This window comes from Dunckerocampus dactyliophorus, chromosome 1 (assembly GCF_027744805.1).
Source record: "Dunckerocampus dactyliophorus isolate RoL2022-P2 chromosome 1, RoL_Ddac_1.1, whole genome shotgun sequence".
Taxonomy (NCBI): Eukaryota; Metazoa; Chordata; class Actinopteri; order Syngnathiformes; family Syngnathidae; genus Dunckerocampus; species Dunckerocampus dactyliophorus.
Genome location: NC_072819.1, coordinates 33285011 through 33309060, shown reverse-complemented (window position 1 = coordinate 33309060; position 24050 = coordinate 33285011).

The following is a 24050-nucleotide window of genomic DNA, read 5'->3' as shown; positions in this document are numbered from 1 at the left end:
GCGCTGTCGGTATGAGTTAGGGCTTTATCTTCTGGGCACTGGAAACTATTAGAGGACTATCAGAGGAATACCTCTCAGGTGTGTGTGTGTTTGTGTCTGTGCATGTGCGTGTGAGTGTGCGTGTGTGTGTGCGCACGCACGTGTGACAGTGAAACAGAGACTCAGCGCGTCTTCTGAGATCTGTCCTATTATATGGCAACTATTTGTCCTTTGAGAAAAGGTCATAAACTTGCAACGACAATGAAACTGCATATGTCTAAGCTAATTAAAAGCATGCATGTTTTAGTAGCAGATGTAATTTATATGAATGGAGAACAAAGGTTTGGGTCATTCTAAATATTTTCTGTATGACAGCTGAATAAGAGACAGGTGGAATTCAGAAAAATAAAACAAAAAGCAATCTTGTAACTACGAATGTAACCATAAACAATAATCAATCAATTTTCTTATGGTGAAGTCATTGACACGCTTGCTATTTCATATGCCAATAAAGCATAAAGGTTCGGGATGTCCTGATCCCCTTTTTTTGCTTCCGATCCGATCTGTTTTTTTTTTCATAGTCTTGCAGATCCGATCCGGTACCGATGCTTTTTAAAAAAAAATAACAATAAGCTTTTGCAACAAAAATGAATTTGTGGAATTGAATATGTTTATGAAAATAGCTCTTCAAAGCATTAAAAATAATGCAACCAAAGTATTTCTGAATATACTTTTTATTACACAGCATGACCAACAATATTGTTTGGCTTTTGTAACAAACCTCTGTGAGTCAGGTTTGTAATCCAACAAAAGTTAAAATTGAAAAAATGGGAGTGCAAAATACTACTAAAAACACGACTAATCATCTGACATTGTTATGGATCAATTTGTGGTGTGATTTAGAATATATGACTTTTTTTTTAACAAACTCTCTCTGAAATCTGTTTTATTTTTTCCCAAATTCAATTCTTTTCGTTAAAATTTCTTAGAATTCCATTTTTTTACCTTTTCCACTTATTTTACCAGCATAGAGTGTGTGCTATTTGGGTTAGTGAATAAAATGTCCATGAATGAAATGCAAAAATCCTTACATTTATACATTGGCCCATTTTGTCCAATAATTGAGAAATGGATGTAGCTTGGCTAACTTTTCTAAGTTTCTAAGTCAGTCTCAGCACACATTGCTACAATATCTTCATCAAACTGTAATGCCTGTGCTTGTGATTAAGGAAGATGTAGTCACTGTTGTAATTCCAATCGCCTTATTAATGTATTTATTTATTTAATGTATTTATGACACCCTTATTTCGTTTACACAATTAGACAAACATATATGCTCTTATTTTGAAGGCCGGAAGTGTGTTGCGTGTGTTGAGAACGGCAATTGATTGTAGATACGAGATGGATGCAACAATAAATGTGCCTCTTGTCTCTTTTCATTCAGAACCTGCACATCGGAACCTGATATTATCTGATCTTCAAAATACAGCGGATCGACAGCCGATCCCGTTCCTGAAGATTGGCTAAAGATGCTATCCATGACAAATCTACTTCCCTAATAAAAACACAAATTCAGACTGGCTGGTTTGTTCATGAAAGCGGCACTTTGCTCGTCTGTAATCACTCTATCACACTTTCTAACACACACACACACACGGTGCAAACCCGGGCCAAGCTGAGGCTCACTCATAAACAGATTGGCCTACACTACATAATGTTTATCCCTCAGTGAACACCACTGAGTGTGTGTGAGTGTGAGTGTGTGTGTGTGTCGAACACCTTAACCACTTACTCCCCGGAGGTTGCTTGTTGTTTATTGTGAGAAAGAGACAACAGGCTCAACTTCACAACTGAAGCGTGAAGGCGGAAGCTTAAGGCCAAGTAGTTTCTACAGCCAGAAACTAAAAATGATCTCATAATGACACTTTTCCACCAGATTGTTGTCCTTGTGAAGCCAACAGAAGATGATATTCACTCTTCTTTTAGGAAGAATATCTTGCCTGAGATATTTATGCAGCAGAGGTCTATGGGGTGCGGAATGTAAAAATTCAATCACATATTTTTTAACTGATATATTTTCAATATTTAGCTCACTTTTCTCACATTTAACTCATTTTCTTCACATTTGAGGTGGAAATGAAATGGTGAATCGAAATTGTAAATCAAAATCTAAATGTTTCATCTAAATCTTAAAGCTAAATGTAATTTTAAATGTTAAATATAAAAATAAGTACAAATATTAAATAGAAATAGTAGAAATAATACTCATTCTCACGTTGTCTCATTGTCACTTGTTTCTCTGACACTTTGGGCTCTGTGCCATGTGTGAGTGTGTTTGGGGGCTTGTCATGTCAACTTGGGCGGGCATAATAACCAGGAAATGGGTGTGAAGAGAGGACAAACTACTTACCACTAATGATTTGATTTATTGTGTGGTACTGGGAGATAATAAAGGGGGATTCACACAGACAGAGAAGGAAGCCCAAACAAGCAACTATATTTTCAAAAAACAGCCCAAAAAACGTAACCCGTGACTTAAGAGATTTGCAAGCATTATTAAAAAACATTATTACATTATTAAAAACATTTTTAATGACACATGATAAGTAGAACACACCTGGGCAACAAAACATACCTGACAGTCACATGCATGTTCCAGAACTTTTGCTCATATGAAAAATGAGAGGTATCAAAAAGAAGATGCTCTCATCTATGTTGTGCAGCCGGTCCAGATGTAAATATCAGGAAATAAGACGTGAAATGTTGCCCTGTGGTCTCATATTCATCTTTTCATGTCAAACCCAAATGTTTTCAGTCTACAGCAAAAATAAAGGAATTGACCTCACTGTTCCAATACTTCTGTAAAGGCATCCATCCATCAATTTTCTTTGCTGCTTATCCTAATTAGGGTCGCGGGGGTATGCTGGAGCCTATCCCGGCTGACTTCGGTCGAGAGGCGGGGTACACCCAGGACTGGTCGTCAGCCAATCACAGGGCACATACAGTATAGACAAACAATCATTCACACTCACATTCATACCTATGGACAATTTAGAGTTGCCAATTAACCTAACATGCATGTTTTTGGAATGTGGGAGGAATGTGAGAGAGTGCCCGTAGAAAACCCACGCTCGCACGGGGAGAACATGCAAAGATGCCCAAGCGGAGATCCGAACCCAGGTCTTCCCGATCTCCTGACTGTGTCGCTAACATGCTAACCACTCGACCACCTTGCGGCCCACTGTAAAGGCAAAATAAATACATTGTAAGGTATCCCTTACTTATTTTTCAGGGAGTTAATATAAGCTGTGCTATAATCACACTCCATTTGCAAACAGATTTTTCTAGCTGCCAAGATCACGCTCTTCATAAATTGGTGAGGAAGCCGTAACTCTTTTTTTTTTTCCGGCGTCACAAAAGAGCCCACAATGAAGTTATCAACCAGTTAGAAATCGTGGGAGGTCACCACTCAGCATAACAATTTGACTCACAGTGTCATCAAAGAAAAAAATAGAAAAAATTACGAAAAACTAGAAAAAACTAAAATATCACACAGCAACGTAACAGGTAGATAACAAACAAACACTACTCATGGAGACCAATAACTAATAACTTTGTTAACTCTAAACATGTAACTTAGCAGCCATTTACAAAACAGTCCAGCAAAACACGCTGGGAAACAGACACACTACACACTACAATATGAAAGTTGATGATGGGGGAGCTGTTTCTGTTAAATGCTGCTATTAAAACTCAGATGATGTCACTTAGGAGGATTTTTTTTCCATTACTGTACTAAAAAAACTAACAAAAAAACACCCCTCGGTACACAAGTCACATTTTGGTACATACTGTATATGTACTCTGATCTGGATGTAATACCATGAATTTTGAGTACCGTTACACCCCTATTTTCTATATATATATAAAACATGAGCCTGATCTCACAGTTTATCAGGATCAACATTAAAGTAATGTAATTAGTTTGAACTGAGCTCATAAATTGTCTGCAAAATGGTCCAATTCAAACGTATTATACTTTTCATCTGATTTCCTGCTAAATCCTTCTGACAACACAATGAACATATGGATATGTTTTTTATATACTTGGCATCTATTATTTGCGAGAGGTTTTATTTTATTTCACATTCCTGCAGTTTTATTGATCAAAATAAAACATTTACGAGAAATAAAGCCGTCAAGACATGTACTGTACAGTATGTCTTCATAGTGGAGATCACATGTCAGCACATACAGTTTTCTTAGGATCACACACGTCTTCCTAAAGAGTGGCATCATTTTACCATTACTGGACAGACTTAATGAAAGAATGTTAATATGTCTGTGCCTGCCGGCAACATGGGGGATGTTGTATGAAGTCATGGTAAATTGGTTTTATTTGGAGCAGAAGCCGGGTCCTTAACTCCATTATGTTGTTTCTCTGGGGGCCACTTAGGCAGGCGGACCTGCGCAGCCTGAGCAAGAACCCACTGAGGGGAGGAGATGGCGATCGGTGCCACAGGGCAGATTAGGGGACCGTTTTTATTGTTGCACACACTGTAATGGGGTCTTCCTGTGACGAAGCGGGACTTTCTTTAGACACAGCTTTCATGTGTTCTTTTCCGGTGATGTGTGCATTTTCTAATCACAGAGAGAGTCACTGTGGGCCATTAGGCCTCCGCACGCATGCAAGCAAGCAAGTGCACATCTGGATATGCTTCTCCTCCAACACTCACACCTAATAGAAATGGGTCATTTGCAAACGACCTAGCTCTTCCGGCTCTTGCATGGTGTCTATGTGTCGACATCGAGCAGAAGGAGGAGGGACGGGTTACACACACAGTACAGCAGTGAGCACACAACAGGAGGGAAAAAGTGAAAGAACGTTGCGACATAATTAGAGACTACAAGCTGGAAAGGTGAGGAAAATGAGTAGCAGGAAACAAAAGCTGAAGCACTTTGTGTTTCTGAATGCCAGTCTTCGCTGAAGATAAGCAAAAACGGTTATCTGGCTGCTGCTTTTTTTGTTTTAAGTTTTGCCCATTTTTATTTATATTTTGTTGTGTCATGTTTTGTTTATTTCTTTATATTTTGGTAATAAATCAATTTAAGCAAAAAAATCTGAGGAGCCTTTTGGGAGCCAAAAGAGCAGGCTCTTTTAAGGGAGCCAAGCCAAAAGAATGGTCTCCTTTAAAGCAAAACTGCACACACGTCTTTCCCTTTTCTGTACGTTCTAAAGAGAGAAAAACAACCAGCACGAGGCAGCTAACAATGCACGTAATGGGACTCATCTATTTCGACTATAAAGCCCTCTAAAAAAACAACAAAAAAGGCAACAATGTTCCATTTACATGACATAACCTGCATATTAACCAAGCTACAGCGATATTGTTATTGTAGGAGCTCACACCAAGGAACTACTTTTCTGGCGTAGTGACACAGAGCCTCGCTCACAGCGCCACTCACAACTCCTCTGGCCACTACCGAGCAGTAACGTGAGCTACTGGAGCAGCTGCTGCATCGCCTGTGAGTTTGGAAAAGTTAATGCTAGGTTATAAATCTTGCCTCTCACGTGTATAGTAGAAAGTTGTGGCCATAAGCTGAAAAGTTGGTCAACTTTTAGATTCCACTCACTACCAGCTAAATACCCGGACAGACTGATGAAGTGGATACTGGCTCTCAACTTAGACCCGACAACATCGCATTTGCTCTCAGCATTTTTTAGCTGAGCACTATGCTGAATTTACCAGCTGAATGGGGAGCACAAGACTTGTGTTGAAAGATACAGCCATCCCAGCAGTCAGCGTCACAGTGAGGGCGGACATTGTAAGTGACTGTTTTATTATAGTCTTATTTTGCAGATTAAAGTTTTAGCACTAGTGCTACATGGTAACGCTATGAGAATGGTTTAGCGTTTCACGATATGTAGCTGGATTTGCCTAGCACCCAGCAACGCTATTCTCTGCGCTATTCTCTTCTATGAAAACGTGTTTTGTGTTACCATTTTTGAGAGTCAATCACTGATGACATCATAGACGGGCGATGTAACTTCCAGTTCAGGTTGCCATTTTGTTCGCGAGCTAACAGAATGCTAACAGGGAAAGACTTTTTCTCATTAAAAAAAAATATTTGTTAGAAATACAGATGGACTCACACAGTGTATTAATAACACAACAAGACACGCACCATATAGCACGCTAACTGGCAAGCGCAAACAAACCGAGGCAAAATTATGGCGTAAATTTCCGACGTTAACCAAAAAAACACACTGACCAGGGTGAACGCTAACCGAGGTTCCACTGTATTCCATATTGACGACGTCCCTCATTAACACATAATTTTCATTTCATGTGAGAGGCTTTATTCATTCATTTTCAACAATGACCTGAGCAGGGTCATTAGTAAGAGATTTATTGGAATTTATTGTTATTGTAATTTGTTGTTATTTTGTTTACTCAGTTGCAGAGAAAAACAGGTATTTTTTTTAAGGGGGAGTCCACCTTTACATAATTAAAATAATAATATCAAATAATATTAACTGTAATGTTATTCTAATATTAAATAATATTACATTAAATAGTCTTACTTGATTTTTGACAAATACTTCATCCATCCATCCATCCATCCATCCATCCATCTAGCCATCTTCTTTGCAGCTTGTCCTCATTAGGGTTGCGGGTGTGCTGGAGCCTATCCCAGATGACTTCGGGTGAGAGGCGGGGTACACCCTGGACTGGTCGCCAGCCAATCGCAGGGCACATATAGACAACCATTCACACTCACATTCATACCTATGGACAATTTAGAGTCACCAATTAACCTCACCTGCATGTTTTTGGAATGTGGGAGGAAACCGGAGTACCCGGAGAAAACCCACACACGTACGAGGAGAACATGGAAACTCCACACAGAGATGTCCAACGAAAATTCAAATCCAGATCTTCCCAAACTCCTGACTGTGTGGCCAACATGCTGACCACCAGGTCACAAATAATTCATGATGTGTAATTAAAATCACTTATATAAAAATAAAAGTAAAGTGAAACTGTTGTTTTCCAGAACAAGACTAAAAATACAGAGAAACAGCAAAAACCTAGGGAGGCTGGACAGACGCAGACCGGGTGGAACTAATCTTACGGATCATAAAAATGGATCCACACAACACACGGGAGATAAGATTATCCACATAACATCTTTAATACAGCACACTTAGATTAATCGGAGAAACTGTTTACATGTCTCAGTAGGTGCTGCTGTTTTGGTTAGAAACAGTTCAATTGATTTTGGAATGAGAGGGCACTTATTCTAGAGTCCAAATAGCTCCACATTTTTATGGGGCCAAGGTCAGGACTCTAAAATGTCTAGAATTGTTGAAAATGTGTTGGTCAGCGAAATAATTATATTTCATGTGGAACTAAATTGACTAATTGACTTTTGGTGTAGCGTTAACATATTGTAGCGTGAAGCAGCACATTAGGAGATACTATACAGAATGTATTCATTCTAATTATCTGTCTCAACAATTAAAAGAACACAGTTCACACCTCATCGGTCTGTCAGCTGACAGTGCAAGCGTGTCCTGTTGTGTGCGCCTGTCTGTTGGTGGTTTCATGCTGTGCTCTCTGCAAGCTGTCCTCAGTGAGAGAAAGCACATCTGTCAGGCTGTATCTGTATTCCACCTGGAGGGTGGTGATAAGTTGCCCACCGGCTGATAGCTTGGATAAACAGCACAGCATTTCTGTAGACCACCACATTACGAGATGAGGGGCTAAAATTACATGCATGCACACAAGAAATGTTGTAGTATCCGTCAATCAGTAAGCCGAATTTCACAAAACTTGGCTGGAGGTTTGCAGCAAAAAGAGCTCCTTCCGATCTTGTTGATTGTTTTATGAATGTGTGCATGTGTGTGTGTGTGTAGTCACAGGCATCAACACAATGTAATCATTGGTACCGCTGCATGAATCAGTGATTTCTGCTCCAGCACACAGAGGCATCTGAGCAGTGCTGCACACTGCAGACAAGGCAGTGCGATAAGAGGCCAAAGTCAGAAAAGGGCAGCCCACCCAAAGGAGTACATTATAACATAAGGAGGGCAGATGTACAGGGATCTTTACAGACTACAAAAGGTTGGTCTAAATAAGCCCCAGCTGATGTTGCTGTTCTCTGCTCGATCTCTCCCTCGTCGTCTCCCTCCCTTGCTAATCCTCTTGTACATACTTTTTCACATCTCTCAGTACTCTTTTGTTCTGCTCAGAGAGGGTGTATGTGTGGCAGATCTCAGGGGAGCAGGTAAAGTATAAATCTAAAGCACGACTGACATCTCACATTATCTGGTTCCCATTTGCTGCTCTTCTTCTTCCCTTACTTTCCTTTTCATTCTCACTTTCAGCTGACGCCAACAAAGTCATGTTAAATTCATCGTGTTGAAAGCCGGATTGGATATTAAGTCCTTATCAAACACCCATATCTAAATAAGTGAGAGAGGCTGCCTTCCTAAGAAAAAAAAAAAAAACATGATAAATGCAGGAGCAATAACGGAATCATAAAGTGGACACTGGCTGGGTTTAATTCTCAGGCCAGACCACTGTGTGGAGCGTGCATGTGCATGCATCTTTGAGTTGCTCCCACAGCCTAATACCGTGAAGGTTTTAGCTTCTGTGTCTCTGTACCTTTACAGCCAATCAGTATAGCATTAACACACCCTAAATACTGCTTTTCAATAGTTTGTCACAATTTGAGCCTTGTAGTTTTGTTTTGTTTTATTGCAACACAAGCCATGTTGTTCACTGGGGGCTGACATAGTTTGCTGCCTTGTACTTTCATCCTCGTCGTATCGGCAGGATCAGCGAAAACACTTTAGTGCAGACATGTGTTTCCTTTGCTAACAGTGTGCTACAGGGCACGAAAGCCTGAATATACTGTAAACTATTAAGAAAGAGGGCGTCTATTTAAAATTGCTGCCTTGATAAGGCAGTGTGTGAGATTTATCAAAAACATTATGCCAGGTCTTTCACCATGTGTCATTTCTTTTCTCTTACAGCGTGGAAATTATTCTCTTTCCTCAATGAAACTGTAACTGACTTCAGTATTGATGCAATGGAGGTGAGGGCCAGGTCGTGCGCATTTGTGAAGTACAGTATGGATGTCCTATGTGGAAGGAAAGACCACCGCGGAGAACTTTGGAATTCAATTACAAGCACATGGGTGAGACATCAGGGGATTTCTCTGTTGATATTGGCATTGACACTCTGCATCACCCTGATATTATTCATAGTGCTGTCAAGAGATTTAAAAAAATGGAGCAATTAATTATTTATGATCTGTAATTAATTGATCAAATTAATCTCTTTTTTTTAATCTCACCTAAAATTGCTGAACAAAGCACTCACCTTGAGATATTTTTATTTAAATTCATTACATTATTGTGGTAGATCAAAATATTGATTATAAAACAAAAAAAAAGTGGTGTCACAATCCACGGGAGAAGTTGGCCTTGTTTTGGTTTTTCTTTGTTTCAGCTTCCTTTCCCATTTTGTGCTTTTATTTTGTATTTTTTTTTCCTGTTTTGGCAACATAGTTGGTGCCTTTACTTTTTTTGAATGCTTTGAGCACACCTGATGCTATAGAGTAACCAACTCACCAACCAATTCACAAGACGATGCACAAGATTGTCCTTCCGTGAGAAGGAGATGAGACAAAATTTTAACATCCATTTTAAGAAAAGTACAATGAAAAAATATGATTGGACAAACAGACCTTTTCATTTAACAGAGTCACAAAACAATGCAGGTGCTTTTTGAAATGTTGATTGTCCTACAAATTGATGCAAAACGATATTATTGTCAACAAATTTTGAACCTAAATAAACCACTATTATGATCATATATTATAATAATAATATCATAATAATGCAATATTTCCTTTTATATGTCATCTTTCACTCTGTAAAGCTGCTGAATTGGCCTTTTGTTTGCAGCATTTCTTGAAATGCTGGCTTTTCAATAGGGGTGTCAGCATTTATAGTTCCAGCTTGTAGTTGAACAATGCCAGCTTACTGTTTTTGTCTTATCTACTTGTCTTTGTTTAATGCATTCCAATGCTTCACATCTTGCTACTTATGTGTATTTTTTTTTCCCTACAGTCCTACAGTTATTCTTTCTTTGGACTTTCGCTTTTTGCTTGCCTTTTGCATTACCATTGCCTGTGACTACTTGCACCTGCTTGAGTCATCCATTAAAGACCTTTTATACCTGCACTTCACTCCTGTCTCTGCATCCTGGGGCCGCAACCATGCCACGCTGTGACAAGTGGCTTTATAAAGTCATGTATTGTTTTTTACAGACTTGAACAGATGCAGTCCTAGACATTTAAATTCTTTTGTATTTGACACTAGTCTCCAATGCTGCCTGAAACCTTTAGTTTCGACCACCGGGGCGGAATATTGCTGTGTTCATTTGTCAATCTCCAAATATTTTACAAAATAAAAATAAAATGAAACATCATGTCCATATGAAACACTGAAGTTAACACATCAAAAAACATTAAGAACACTTTTCTGAGCAATACAAGTATTGCTGAGGTTCAGTGATTTTCGGTTATAGCAACATAGTTAGGCACCAAAATCTTCTTATTATTATTTTTATTTAACATTACTTTTAAGGAAAGTACAAGGAAAAAATATATGACAATATATTGCAATCTACTAATTTTATTTTGATTATGTTACACTCTTCTGCACTCTGTGTGTATGCTACCAGCCCTGCCTCCACCCACTGAGACAAAGAGACAGTATGTGACAAAAGGGCTCATTCTGTTCATGGCGCTGTTCTATGGCACAAGGTGCTTAAAACCAATGTACAGAATTGAACTCTCTTCCTGCCTGTTTGGAGGCAGGAGATGAGAAAACATGGCAATATATTGAGGCCAGCAAAAATGATCAAGTTCATTTTCATTTGTTGTGTGATTAATTCATGAATTCATTATCATCTCAGGCCTGACACTGGAAATGGTACCCTGCAGCACTTGGTTGTGGTAGTGTAAATACAAGCCAAGTCGGTACCTACACAGTAGAAAGGACATTAGATGACAGTGTCAGCCTTGACAATAAGTCCTACTGTTGCACCCAGTTCTGCTTAAGTACTAAATGGATGTTAGTTCTAGTCGCTGTCAACCAAGAAGACAGAATGGGTGCAAAACCAGGAAAATGTTCTGCTTTTGAGTCCACATAGACTCTGACCGTTTCAAAGCCATAAACAAATGAGTGATGTCATGCCTACCTTCATCCACTTCTTTCTAGAGTATGTTAGTCAGATTTCCAAAGAGGACCGTCTATCACAGTCAAAGAAAGTCAGAAAGCAAACATATGGGCAACATTTCACTCTGACAGTCCAGGAAAGGAGCTTGGCTGCTGCCAAGGACATGCCAAACTTTGCTGGAGCGTTTCAACTGGCCACAGCACAACAATAAAGGATGGTGTCAAATATGCTGTTTTTCAGCATGAACAGTTCTCATTTTAATTTTCACAAAAAAACTAATTTCAAACTCCCATTCTGTCCAAACTTTAACTTCTGTCTCATTTGCCTGAACTTTAAAATATATTTCACCAAGAAGAAGATAGTGTTCAAATATCCATCTGATGTAGCTGATTATATCACTGGACATATTGCTCATGAGTTACTTAGTTCTATGAGAGCCTTGACTCCACACTGAAATGAACTTCTCTCAGTGACAAGCTGGTAGTACTCTGCAATTTCAGTGACAGGTTTGGAAACATTAGCAAGAGCGAGCATGGAGTGCTGGGCACGCACAAGCTGGGGAAGATGAACAGAAATTGGTTGATGTTGCTCACATCGTGAGCTGAAAACTAACTGATCATCACCAACGCACTTTTCAGGCAGGAGCTAATTGATGGACAGACCACATACTGCTCGGGTCTGTTGTTGGACTTCACATCATCCAGTTGTAAGAAGCTTGTAAGTGCTGTCTGCCTTGCTTAGATACATTACATACAGCATGGGGGGGGGGGTTGCTAATGTTTGAATGTGCTTACAGTGTGCATTGCAGGCCACGCAACTAACACTAACACTAACACCTAACACACAGGCACAGGCATTAGTTACAGTATGTTTGTTGTCAGCTAATGACAGCGATGTGGTTTAGCTGTTAACGTTAGCGATCATTTAATGTATAGCCTATCATAACCACACAATGACTCCAAATTGTCAGTCGCTTCTCTGAGACTGTTTTGGTGCACGCGCAACAGACAAGTAAATGAATACGAGACAGCGGTGAGTGAAAACCATGCATGCCAATCATTTTAAATTGAGCCGAAGAAAATTATTACAAAGTTTGACTTTGAATTGAGACAGACATAGACATATATTACACTTTAGACATTTATTCGACATTTATTTGTTCAATCTCTTATTTGAAAATTATTTCCCTGTTTGCCATCACTGGATGTTTGCATGAATCACCAACTTCACACAGATCATTAAAACATAATGAAACAATAAAGTCTTACAGATCACTTACACACATACACAGTAGATATATAGTTGAATAGTAATCAATAAATAAAGCAACTTCTGATCAATCCATGTCAATTTCAGACTTAAAACAATGTGCCGATTTAAGCCCCACCCACTTCCGGTTAAACCACGACCGCTTCCAGTTTATGTCCCACCCACTCCGAGTAAAGATTTGGATACAGATAATTTAGATGGGTGAACAGATACAGATTCAGACAGTGAGATAGTCGCTCATCCCTCGACAGAACCTTTAAGCTCAGCCAGCCCTCATATAACATAGAGATAACACGCTTCACATTTTGCTCTCTCTGGGAGGTGTTGTGGAGTCTGCTTTTGAGCTGTTTGTTACTGATGGTTTTGTCTCACTAGTTGGTGGTAATAAATGTGTTCCTACTAACGTTCTCTGTGACACTGGTTCTAAGCATTAATTTATTGTCTCGTTTGTTCTGGCTTTTTCATGTATGCCAGAAACAGGCCACTGTGTATTCCTGCAGGGCATGGAGTTGGGTTTGGTGTCTGTGACATGCAATTACTTGGTGTTAGATTGTGAGCTGGCTCTGGGTGTTTTCCCTGTATGGGTGCAGCCAGCTTTGCCTATTGGGGGTGTGGCGTTGATTCTAGGGAATGACCTGGCTAGTAGTGCTGTGTGGGCTGGTGGTTCCTAGCGTCCTCTTCAATTGTAGTTGGCTGATTAGGTGACTTGGAGCGCCTGTGACGCCCAGGAGTTGAGTTCCAGCGGCTAACTATTCATTCTCTCCTTCTCCTTGCAGACAGAGGGCAAACTACATCTCCTTTCCTCCATTTCTTGGTTTGGTACTTTATCTTTGTTTTATACCCTACAACACACATGTACCTTTCCACTCATGTACATCCTACACCTTTCATTCCACTGAAGTCACTTATATTATTCTATCACTTAATTGATATTCTGATGTGGTTTAATTTGGCTTCATTTGTTGTAGTTTGAGCTAGTTTGCTTTAATAAAGTATTGTTTGGTTAACCTTTCACATGGTGTGTCTCCTTTTGTTATGGCCTTTGAGCCAGGTTGTACCATCTGAAGAAGGATTACCAGGATCGCCTAAACAACTGCTCACGGATCACTCTCAGGAAACCCTGCTGCGAAATTAGACCATATAAACAGATAGTGACCGAGTCAGCTAAAAGGTGCTTGAAGCAAGGTAACGGGTGCCCCATGATAAGAGATCGGCAAGCTCTTCGAGGAGAAATGCACAGTGTTCCCCCAATGGCAAAATGACATCAAATTTAGGTCAGAGGAAGATTGTTTGCATTGTCTACAGAGAAAAGTGCAAAGGAAGCTACGCCTTATGCAGGTGGCACAAAAAGACAGATAGGGTCCAGCATTACGCAGACTCTCAAAACTCAAAATAATTCTTTAGTTCTCCTTGGTATGGTCAGAAACCCAGCACAACTCCACTCCATACATCAGATGGCACGACCTTGCTAAAGGACAAATGATGGAGAGAACACTTTTCTTCACTCCCAAAACAGCCTTCCTTGGTGGACACTTTGGCTTTGGAAAGGATTGACCAGAAGTCAGCAAAGGAGTACCTTGAGCTTCTTCCAACCCGAGATGAGGTCATGAAAGCGGTCTGCCAAGGCACTTGGTATGGATGGCATTCCTGCTGAACTCTTTAAAGCAGCTAGCCCAGAGTCTCTCGTCATAATGCACAGTATCTTTGTAAGCATATGGGATGAGAAATCATGCAAAGAGAGAGAGATTCCGCTGTTGTATCCCTCTTGAAGAACAAAGGCAACAAAGCTAACTGGAAACTATTGAGGCACAGTATATCTGTTGTTGATTGGACATTCTGGCACACATCATCCTAAATTGCCTGATGAACACCATCTCAGAGGACTCATTGCCAGAAGCAGTGCAGCTTTAGACCAGCACTGTTGATATGATCTTCATCGAACAGAACCTAGACCTCTACACCACGTTCATTGACCTGACAAAGGCCTTTTACACAGTAAATCGAGAAGCACTCTGGGCAATCATTGGGCAAGTTTGGCAGTCCCAGAAAGTTTGTACAATTCATTCGTCTGTTCAATGATGGCATGGTGGGCCACGTTCTCTCGAAAGGCGACATCTCTCAGACCTCCAATGGCACGAAAGGCTGTGTGCTCGCTCCTGTTCTGTTCAATGTATTTTTGCTGTAACCATGTTGTTTATGAGGTTACCTGAGATTTAAGATGGATGGCTCATTCTTCGATCTATGTGGGCTTAAGGCAACGACCAAAACACCTCAGCCACTACCACTGGAATTACTGTTGCTGACAACTTTGCTCTCTTGGCACATGGGGCCTGACCTCCAGGTCACTGCAGACAGATTTGCAGAAGCTTGTTGACTTCTTGTCCTGACCATCAGCCTTGGCAAGACTGAGGTCCTTTGCCAGCCAGCTCTCATCTGATGGTCCTATCGACAGGGAAATTGCCGCTCGCATCAGTCAGTCAAAATCAGTCAGTCGCTGGGCCGCCTCCTTTCTCGTGTGTTGAACCACAAGAACATCAGGCTGGCAACCAAGATCAAGGTGTACAAAGCAGTTGTAATCACAAGCCTCTTGTATGTCTCTAGAGAAAACACCTCGGGCAGCTTGCGCATTTCCACCTGAGAACCCTGTGTTCACTTAAGAGAATCACATGGAAGAACAAAGTGACAAACTTGGAGGTTCTGGAGAGAGCCGGGTGTTGTCCAATCAGACTGGACAGCACCCCTGCTCTCTCGCTACGCCAAGTACTCCATAGAATACTCTCCATGGCCAGAGAAGCGATATAACTACTGTGTCAAAGCCAACCTGAAACACTGTGCTGTACAAGCACAGGAATTTCGAATCTGTTGCTCAGGGCCGATTGACCTGGCGTTCGTGAATGGCCCTTATGTCCTAGGACAGCTAGGCGCATTGATGATTCTCAATCATCAATGCAAGAGAACCCTGGAAGGCCTCATACCAGTTCCTTCACTGCCCCAGTGTGTGTATCTCTAGGATTGGAATCGTCAGTTATACTTGGGCCCACGATCAAAGAGAATTGCACAACCATCGTTCACAATGGTCTACCACTACAAGGAGTTATTGAAGTACTGCCTATCCCACCCAGGCTGAAATCAAGACAGATTGCTTTCCCCAAGATTTAACATAGCAGGAAATTGAAGACTAGCGAGATATTCACAGGGCTTCAGACATGCCTCCTGGCCATGAAGAAGCGCACAAGATGAGCCAGCTTTGACCTTGCTGACATCAAAAACACAAGAACACAACTCTCCAGAAAATTGCAGAATCTCTCAAAAATATCAGTACTTAAGATGTGTAAAATACTGTATGTGGGGGGATTTTTTTCTAGGTTTTTGGACCTACATTTGTTTTTATACATCATATGTGCACAGTTACACACTGATTAGTGAATGCTCCAGGAGTGTGGCAGTGATTTCACCATCACCAGAGGAAAATTACTCACAAGGGGAACATTGTAGCACCATGTGTCACACAGTGTACACAGATTTGTTTGGACATACAGTATGTCTTACATCCTGTCGGCAAACTCAACTTTTAACACTGAACCGACAAAAGCTTACTTGACCAAGGATGTCAAAAGTTGCAATATCTTGGGCCCTTGTATTTGACAGAGACAATAAAAGTTATTGTTATTGTTATTTTTACACAGCCCTACCAAAAGTTCCCTTGTCAGAGGGCGCCTCTGAGTCAGTTTAAAGTGCTCTAATATTCGGATAAACGCTATATATTGTTGTTGCTTGATTGTGCCAGCAAGTCTCTGTCTGAGCCCCTGCATGGCTGCTCGGTTCATGAGGATTGGTGCTAGAGGTACAAAGACCTGAGGGGGTGACCACCATGCAAGAGTCCTATACCTCCCAGTGTGTGTGCATGCGTGTGTGTGTTTGTGTGTGTGTATGTTTGTGCGACTAAACCTCATTTGATTTTTATACGCTTGTAGCTAACAGGAGCCAGATGTGGCTGCCTCCAGGGAGCTTACCATCGAAACAACCATTTATTTCTCTTTTGCACTCTTCAGTAAGATGTGTGAGTACTGCACATGCAATACATGCAGTAACTGTATGTTTGTATACAGCCAGAAAGAATAGACCATTAAACTTCAAAAAGCTGGAGCAGGTATGACTTCGCATGTTTGCACTGCTTTGCCAAAGAGGATGAGGAGCTCCATGATTGAATTATATAACTTTGAATGAAAAGGGTGTCAGGCTGAAAACTCACAGATCATTCGATTCTGAACATAAAAAAGTTCTGCACATAAGAGTACACATAATGTCTCTCTGAGTAATAGCATTGTGATTGCACTATCTTGATCAACAATGAAAGTTCTGCATGTTGTTTTTAGGCTTGTACAATGGAGCAAGAGTGGCAGAGAGCAAACAAGCAGGATTCAGAAGTGAAGCGAGAGTGTTAATTGAAAGCAAATGCGTCTGAGCTGGCTCCTGGTCAGGGATGGGCCATGGTCCCAGTTGGCTTACACTTCAAAGGCTGCAACCACCCTTCTCAAGAGCACCTGTAGTCGGTTAAAACCTGCTCTCATCATTCAGGGCACGGAGGGACCAGTCTGCTCAGTCTTATTTTTTTGAGTCGCACACACAAATTGAACCTCACACCAGATAGTCTGTTCATTTTCACAACAAGATTCAATCACAAGACTCAAAGACCCCGAAACATACGCAGCATATCTGCATTACTGTAACCCATACAACTGATAATGCTTCATTTATATTTGCTTGCAGTTATAGACTGCAATCCGGTTTATTAATAATTGAAGAGAAGACTGAAATAATTAACATATCCTATGATTTCCATCAGATCATATTATCATTTTATTATGACTACTTATCTGATCTAGTAGTTAAAGTGGATGAGACAATTGGATAAGTGGAAGAAAATGCATTAATGGATGGTTGACTTGCTTGACTTCTATGCAGGCAGGGTGTGTGCAGGCCCCACTCAGTGACTGTGTGAATGTAAGTTTAGTTGTTTGTCAGAGGTGTGGACTCGAGTCACGTGACTTGGATTTGAGTAAAACGCGAGTCACAATTTTGATGACTTTGGCTGGACTTGACAATATCATCAAAAACTTGCAACTCGACTTGGACCTTGACGTCAGTGATTCTGGACTTGACTCTGACTTTAGTCTGATGACTTGAAAATACCTGAAATTTTCAGTGAATGTGTTGAGTAAAATGTGTCCCCATTCAAAGTATTCAACTAATGTAAATCCCAGCAAGACAACATATTTTCCCTTTTAATCTGCTTCATTCAATTCAGTTATTAACATCCAATCAGGTTTAAGAACAAACAATGAATGTGTGGATTACATTTCTCTGCGCTGACTAAATCCTGAATGCTATGTCAGCGCTCTCTTTGTGACTAAGTCTTGTCAGACTAAGTTAAACTTATTTTATTAAAAAATAAAACAATTCAAAATGCATTCATTGTATTTGTCGAATTTAATAAATTGTTACATATTTAAAATGGCATTTTATTTGGGACACTAGACACTAAACACTAGACACTAAACAGTGCTTATGACTGGTAAAGACTTGGAAATTTCAAGCCTGTGACTTGGGACATTGACTCTATCTGTCTTCCCTTGACTTGAGACTTGACTTGGACTTGCACTTCTATACTTGAGACTTGACAAGACTTGACATTAAAGACTTCAGACTTACTTGACACTTGCAAAACACTAATTTGCTCTCACCTGTGTTCTGGTCTTTTTGTGCCCTGTGATGTATTGATGACCAGTCCAGGGCACCATGCCTCTTGCCAAAAGCAATCTTGCATAGGCTCCAGCTCACCTGTGACACTGAATATGATAAGCAGTAGAAAATGAATGAATTAATGAGTTTTTATTCAGGCTTTCTGAGTCAAAAAGAAAAATATGCTCAGTCACCAATATTAAAGATCAATGTTCCCTCTAAGTTGTGCCTGCACACAATCGCAGACTGCTCTTGCGTTCTCAGTGCTCAGCAAATCCATAACCGCGCACAAAACAAAATCCAACCTGAACTGTAAATGCAATAAACACATAACCCTGTTTTATGGTGAAACGAACGGGCCGTAACACATCCAAAAACTGCGTGTGATTTTTTTTCTTTTTCAAAGGAGAAATGGCTGCTGTAAAAAACATGCTGCAAAGCCGAAGTAGCAAGTGATATACAGGAAATGTTACGCTGAGTTTGTGTTGCCGAAGGGACAGCAAGGTTGGTTGAGATTTTTTTTTACTTTTTTTTTTTTTTTTTTTTTTAGACAAAAGTAAACATATACAACAAATATGCCATCAATTTCAAGTACATGTCCCGGATCAAATAGTGTCAGAACAGGCTGCTGCAAAACAGAAAGTGAAAATCAAATAAGGAAATGAAAGTATACATAATTAAAAACAATAAAAATAAATGGCAAACAATAAAAGAAATTGAAAATGAAATTATAAACCAGGGGTTTCTCTACAAGATACAGGTCATTCATTGTAAGAGATAGTTGTTTTGTCTGAGGTTGAGAATAAAGAACATTGTGAACGTTTTGCCGTCTGTTTGAACCCACGCATATACAAATACGACAGAATGGAAGTTAGACTACCTCAAGTTCCCAGGTTTTGGACAGGTGCGATACTACAGCATATACGTCTGATGGCGCTCACAGAGGTCAAAGGAATGCTCAGGTCATTTGTGTGTATGCTCAGACACTTGAAAAATTAGGAGGAACGCTGGTGAAGATGTTTAGAGATGTTCCAGCATATAGTTTGTTTGTGTGATGTGTGAGGCAATCGGACAGCCCAAAAAGATGAAAGTATGGGCAGAAAAACTAAAAAATGTTGCTTTTTATTCTCAAAAAGTCGAAAAGATGGAGCACAGTAGCAAAAGGTTAAAACCATTGCAGAAGGAAAAGGAACTCAAGGGACAAGCATGACAGGAAGGAACCATCTTACACCAACAATGAAGTGACAAGACACACACTAATTATGAGAACTGCATTTCGTCTCAAAGAAGACACAATACCAGTAGTTCCCTATATGACTAACATGCATGTTGTACATCAGCAAGCCAGCCTATGACCTACTTCAACAGGAAACTGCTCAGCATAAACTAAGTTGCAGTCAGTCACTATTCATAATAGTGTTCAGTTTGGATTTGTCCTAAAAATACCTTAGAAATGTGAATCACAGCAGCGGAGTTAACACATACGTATGTGTTGAAGAGTATGTTTTCTGTGTCAGAGGTGCGTTAAACGTCACAGCGGCAACCATGTCTGAGGTATCCCTTTGATCCCATACGGATCACCTGCTCCGTGTGTGTGTGAATGTGAATGCTCTGAATTTGTCAAGCATGACAACATCCACTGATGACCCAACATACGTTTTATGACAGCAAGACTTGTCACCATCATTTCCAGGGACATGTTCACAGCATATCTTTGATAAACAGGCTGTAATTGTCGTATTATTATTGTGTTCATGTTTGTGAGCATTTTTCCATGGCGCAAGCACATGTTTCATTGCATCCTTCAAACTGAGTTAAAGCATCTGACAACAGACCTCAACACCTCCTCTGAGAGCCGGCCAATCATTCCAGAAGCTTCTGGACTTCCAGGCCCGCTGTGTGTCAGCAGATCTAAAGTTACTCAATAATAAATTATCACAGATCTGTTGTTCCCTGTTTGCTCACGTTCACTCACACGTTGAGGCCCATCTGTCCCTGGAGGACGGCGTATTTTTAGGCTTTGTGTTGTGTTCTGACCTTTGCCGCTGGATATTCAGTACTCAGACATTGTCTGGTCCTTATTGCCTCGTAGCTATTTAACAAAGAATTGTAGTTATCTGATTTATGATTACACCCATAAAAGATTTGGCTGGAAATATAGATGAAAACATTCTTTTGAGGGTTGTGTTGCTGCCAGTGTGAAAGACGGTTGGCTTGATGGAAGAGATTTAAAGTATCGCCCAATGACGCTAGAGTTAGATCACACCAATAAAAGCATTTTTAAAATGTATATATACTGTATGGGGGTCATCTTACCGTAATGCAAGTTACATTTACAGTGAATGCATCACCAAGTATTGGTCAGTTAAAGATCCAAGTAAATGACCCAGTTCCAATAAATTTATTTCATTTCTGCTCTGTATTGGACCATAAATACTTTTAATATAGTCTCACAAACTGCATGCAGAATTACACTGAGTAGACATACAAACTTCGACAACGGTTGAACTATCCCGAACATGTCTGACTAGAAAAATCCTGACCTGAAAAGTTACACTACAGTATTGTAGATTCAGGTTTTTCTGCTGAATGTGGTTGGTCACTGCCCCACTTGACCCCATTGCTAGTGAACTGTAACAGCAGAAAGTGAAGCAAAATTCTTGTAGACTCACCTTGATTTTGAATCCTTACTTCATTTGAATGGTTTTGCCCGCTATGTACTTGCTGCAATTTTTCATGGAAATTGGCTGTATAGTTTTTTGCATTGTTCAAAAAATGGCGATACCTCATGTCCCCATGTCTTTGTGTTTTACTTTTTTTCGGCAAGTGCACGAAAACCTTTGGTTTTTCATGCCCTCCATCTTTTCTTTGCTCATTGTGATACAAAACCTTATCAGCTGCATCTGTAAAGTAGAATCAAGCATCATTGTCAGGTGAGTCTCATTTATACCCCTCTTCATCTTCATTAGGTACAACTGCACAACAAGTTTGATTGTCTTTCAGCTCTTTCCATCAGGGGTCACCACATGGAGTCAATTGCGTGATTTGTTTGGCTTAGTTTGTAGGTCGGAGGCCCTTCCTTATGCAAACCTTGTTTTGGCTTGTGACAGGCACTTGTCATCTCCACTGGCTGGGTGTTGTACATTTGCACAGCATAAAGATCCACTACAAGAGCACCTTTATAAAGATAATAATGTGGATTCTGTCCACATAGGTCAGGATCATTCACCAAGCCTGAGAAGACAAAATCTTCCCTATCCATTACTTTTTCCATAAATTAACAATTTCATATGTTTTCCTTTTGACTACCTCCACCAAGCGCAGTGCGTGGCGGTAATCGGATGATATTCTCAGGAGTTGTCGGAAATGGGATATGGAAGAACTGATTCAATTTTGGGGGTAATCCGGATCACCGTCTGGATCCAGGAATTTTTTAAAGGATTCTGTAACATTGCGAGATAGGACCATTTTCAGCATGTGACTCCACAAAAAATGGTCAGAGCACTTGGAAAAAAGGACAAGTTTCCAACAGGTTCTACAAAATATCAAAGACTGATCGAAAAAATGTAGGATTATTATTTTGGCGTGAATGACGATATGAGGGGAACTGTGGCGCTTGGCCGAGTTCTCATGTTTGAAATGTTTTGATTAGCATGTTTTGACTCATGTCTATTTGAGTACCCTAATAAGCCCTCTATAAATTAAATGTGTTACTAATATTATTGTGTACTGTATGAGTCAGTCCTGTGCTGGCATGGCCCCTAGGTCTATCGCTACAGGAGCCAAAGGACCAGAATACACTTTGAGCTCATCGCTGGACTGCCTGACTGAGGACAGCCCTTACTTTAATAACCCCATGGGGCACCTTACTGGGTCATTAGTCCAGTGCCAGAGTCACGACCACTGTCACCTTTCTATTCTGTATAATTCCATTTCAGAAATAAGTGATGAGAATGTACCAAACAGGAATAAACTGGATTAGTCCAGTACCGTAAAGCTCACCTTTATCTTGCCTGTACCTCATTTTAACATCTAGTGTTTTTTTCTATGAAATAGTTGCCAACGTGAATGTTATGTAAATATTTCCTGCAAACTGACTTGAAGGCAGCCTAGTGGTTAGCATGTTGGCCACACATTCAGGAGATTGGGAAGATCTGGGTTCAAATCTCTGTTTTGTCTATGTGGAGTTTGCGTGGGTTTTCTCCAGGCACTCCGGTTTCCTCGCACATTCCAAAAATATGCATGTTAAGTTAATGGAGACTCTAAATTGCCTATAGGTATGAATGTGAGTGGGAATGGTTGTTTGTCTATATGTGCCCTGCCATTGGCTGGTGACCAGTCCAGGGTGTACCTGCCTCCCGGGGTCAGCTGGGATAGGCTTCAGCACACCCCTGTGACCCTAGTGAGGACAAGTGGTATAGAAAATGGGTAGATGACTTGAAGACTCTTGAGGGTTTTGTTATTGAAGAAAAATCTGTGGTCAATAGTTAGGATAACCCTTTCTGCTTCTGCAGAACATTGTGAGCTAAGCTGCACTTTGCATAGCTTAACTTCCATGTCTCATGTAAACACAGGTTTTTGTGCATGCGTCTGCCCCTAAGAATGTAGGGAAAGTGCGCATGTATCATTCAGACTGCAGCTTGCCAAGTTTTAAGACGAAATGAAAATGTAAAAGTAGATTATAGCTTTTAAACAGTAGCTTTGGCATGAACACCACATAACTGTTTTCTCAAGTTTTCATATGAAATAGCTACAAGAAGGTAATTCTAGTCATTTCAATTTAGTAGGGATTTTCCTAATTTGTATACTTGTTTCTGGGTCAGGTATTCTTAATCCAAAATGGCAAAGAAAGGTAAATTATAGGTGTGATGTTGTACACATGTGGTGCATATTTTTAAAAGATTCTTGTCACAATCCGTGAGTTAGCCCGTGTGACAGTTTGGTTTATTTTTCCTTTTATGTCCTAATTCCTGTTTCATGCCCTTATTTTGGTATTACTTTCGTTTCTGCTCTGCTCGGTGTTTCTCTGCTTTGCTTTTCTGTTCTCTCATACCTGCTGCTAATTTTAGTTATATGCATTTAGTTGAGGTGCGCGCTTCTCCCCTTGTTGCAACAGTGTCATATGTTACTGCTCTATTGTGGATCCTGTCGCTGCATTACATCAACAATAAGAAATAAACATTTTTACCTGCTATTGGGTCTCATCTCTCGGGTCCTGGGGTTGGCGCCACAATACCACAATGCCAAAATGTAAAAAATTGATGCTATTCCCCTAGACGATGTAACACTATTCTCTGCCCAAGTTCTTGGACCCATATTTGACTATTTTTCAACAATTTTAAATACGTTTCAGACATCCCACAATCGTGTATTTGAAGTCAAAATCTAGCCTTGATGCTGGAATTCAGAGAGTTGAAAAGTGCTTTTAGTATACTGAAATCACGCTGTTTTGTGTTTCCACACCTGTTTTCGATATATATACACTGTAACTCTATTTGTCCCATGTAATAGATGCCATATATTAGGTACAATAATGGAACATTAAGGAGTGGGGGTGGACACAAACGTTAGCATAGCTATGTGAGTTACAGTTTTAACTTTACAGTCACATTTTAACAGCAACATCTTGCTCAGTCAGTCTGTTCAATGAAGAAAACCAAAATGATCGAACTTATAGCCCCCACATCAGCAGCTAACTGATGGATAGTTGGCAGAGTGCCAGGCTTACTTTTAAGATGTGTAGCAAAGCCTGTTTTTTTCCAAAGGTGCCCTTGAAATGGTGGGCGTATCATCTAGCGAGGA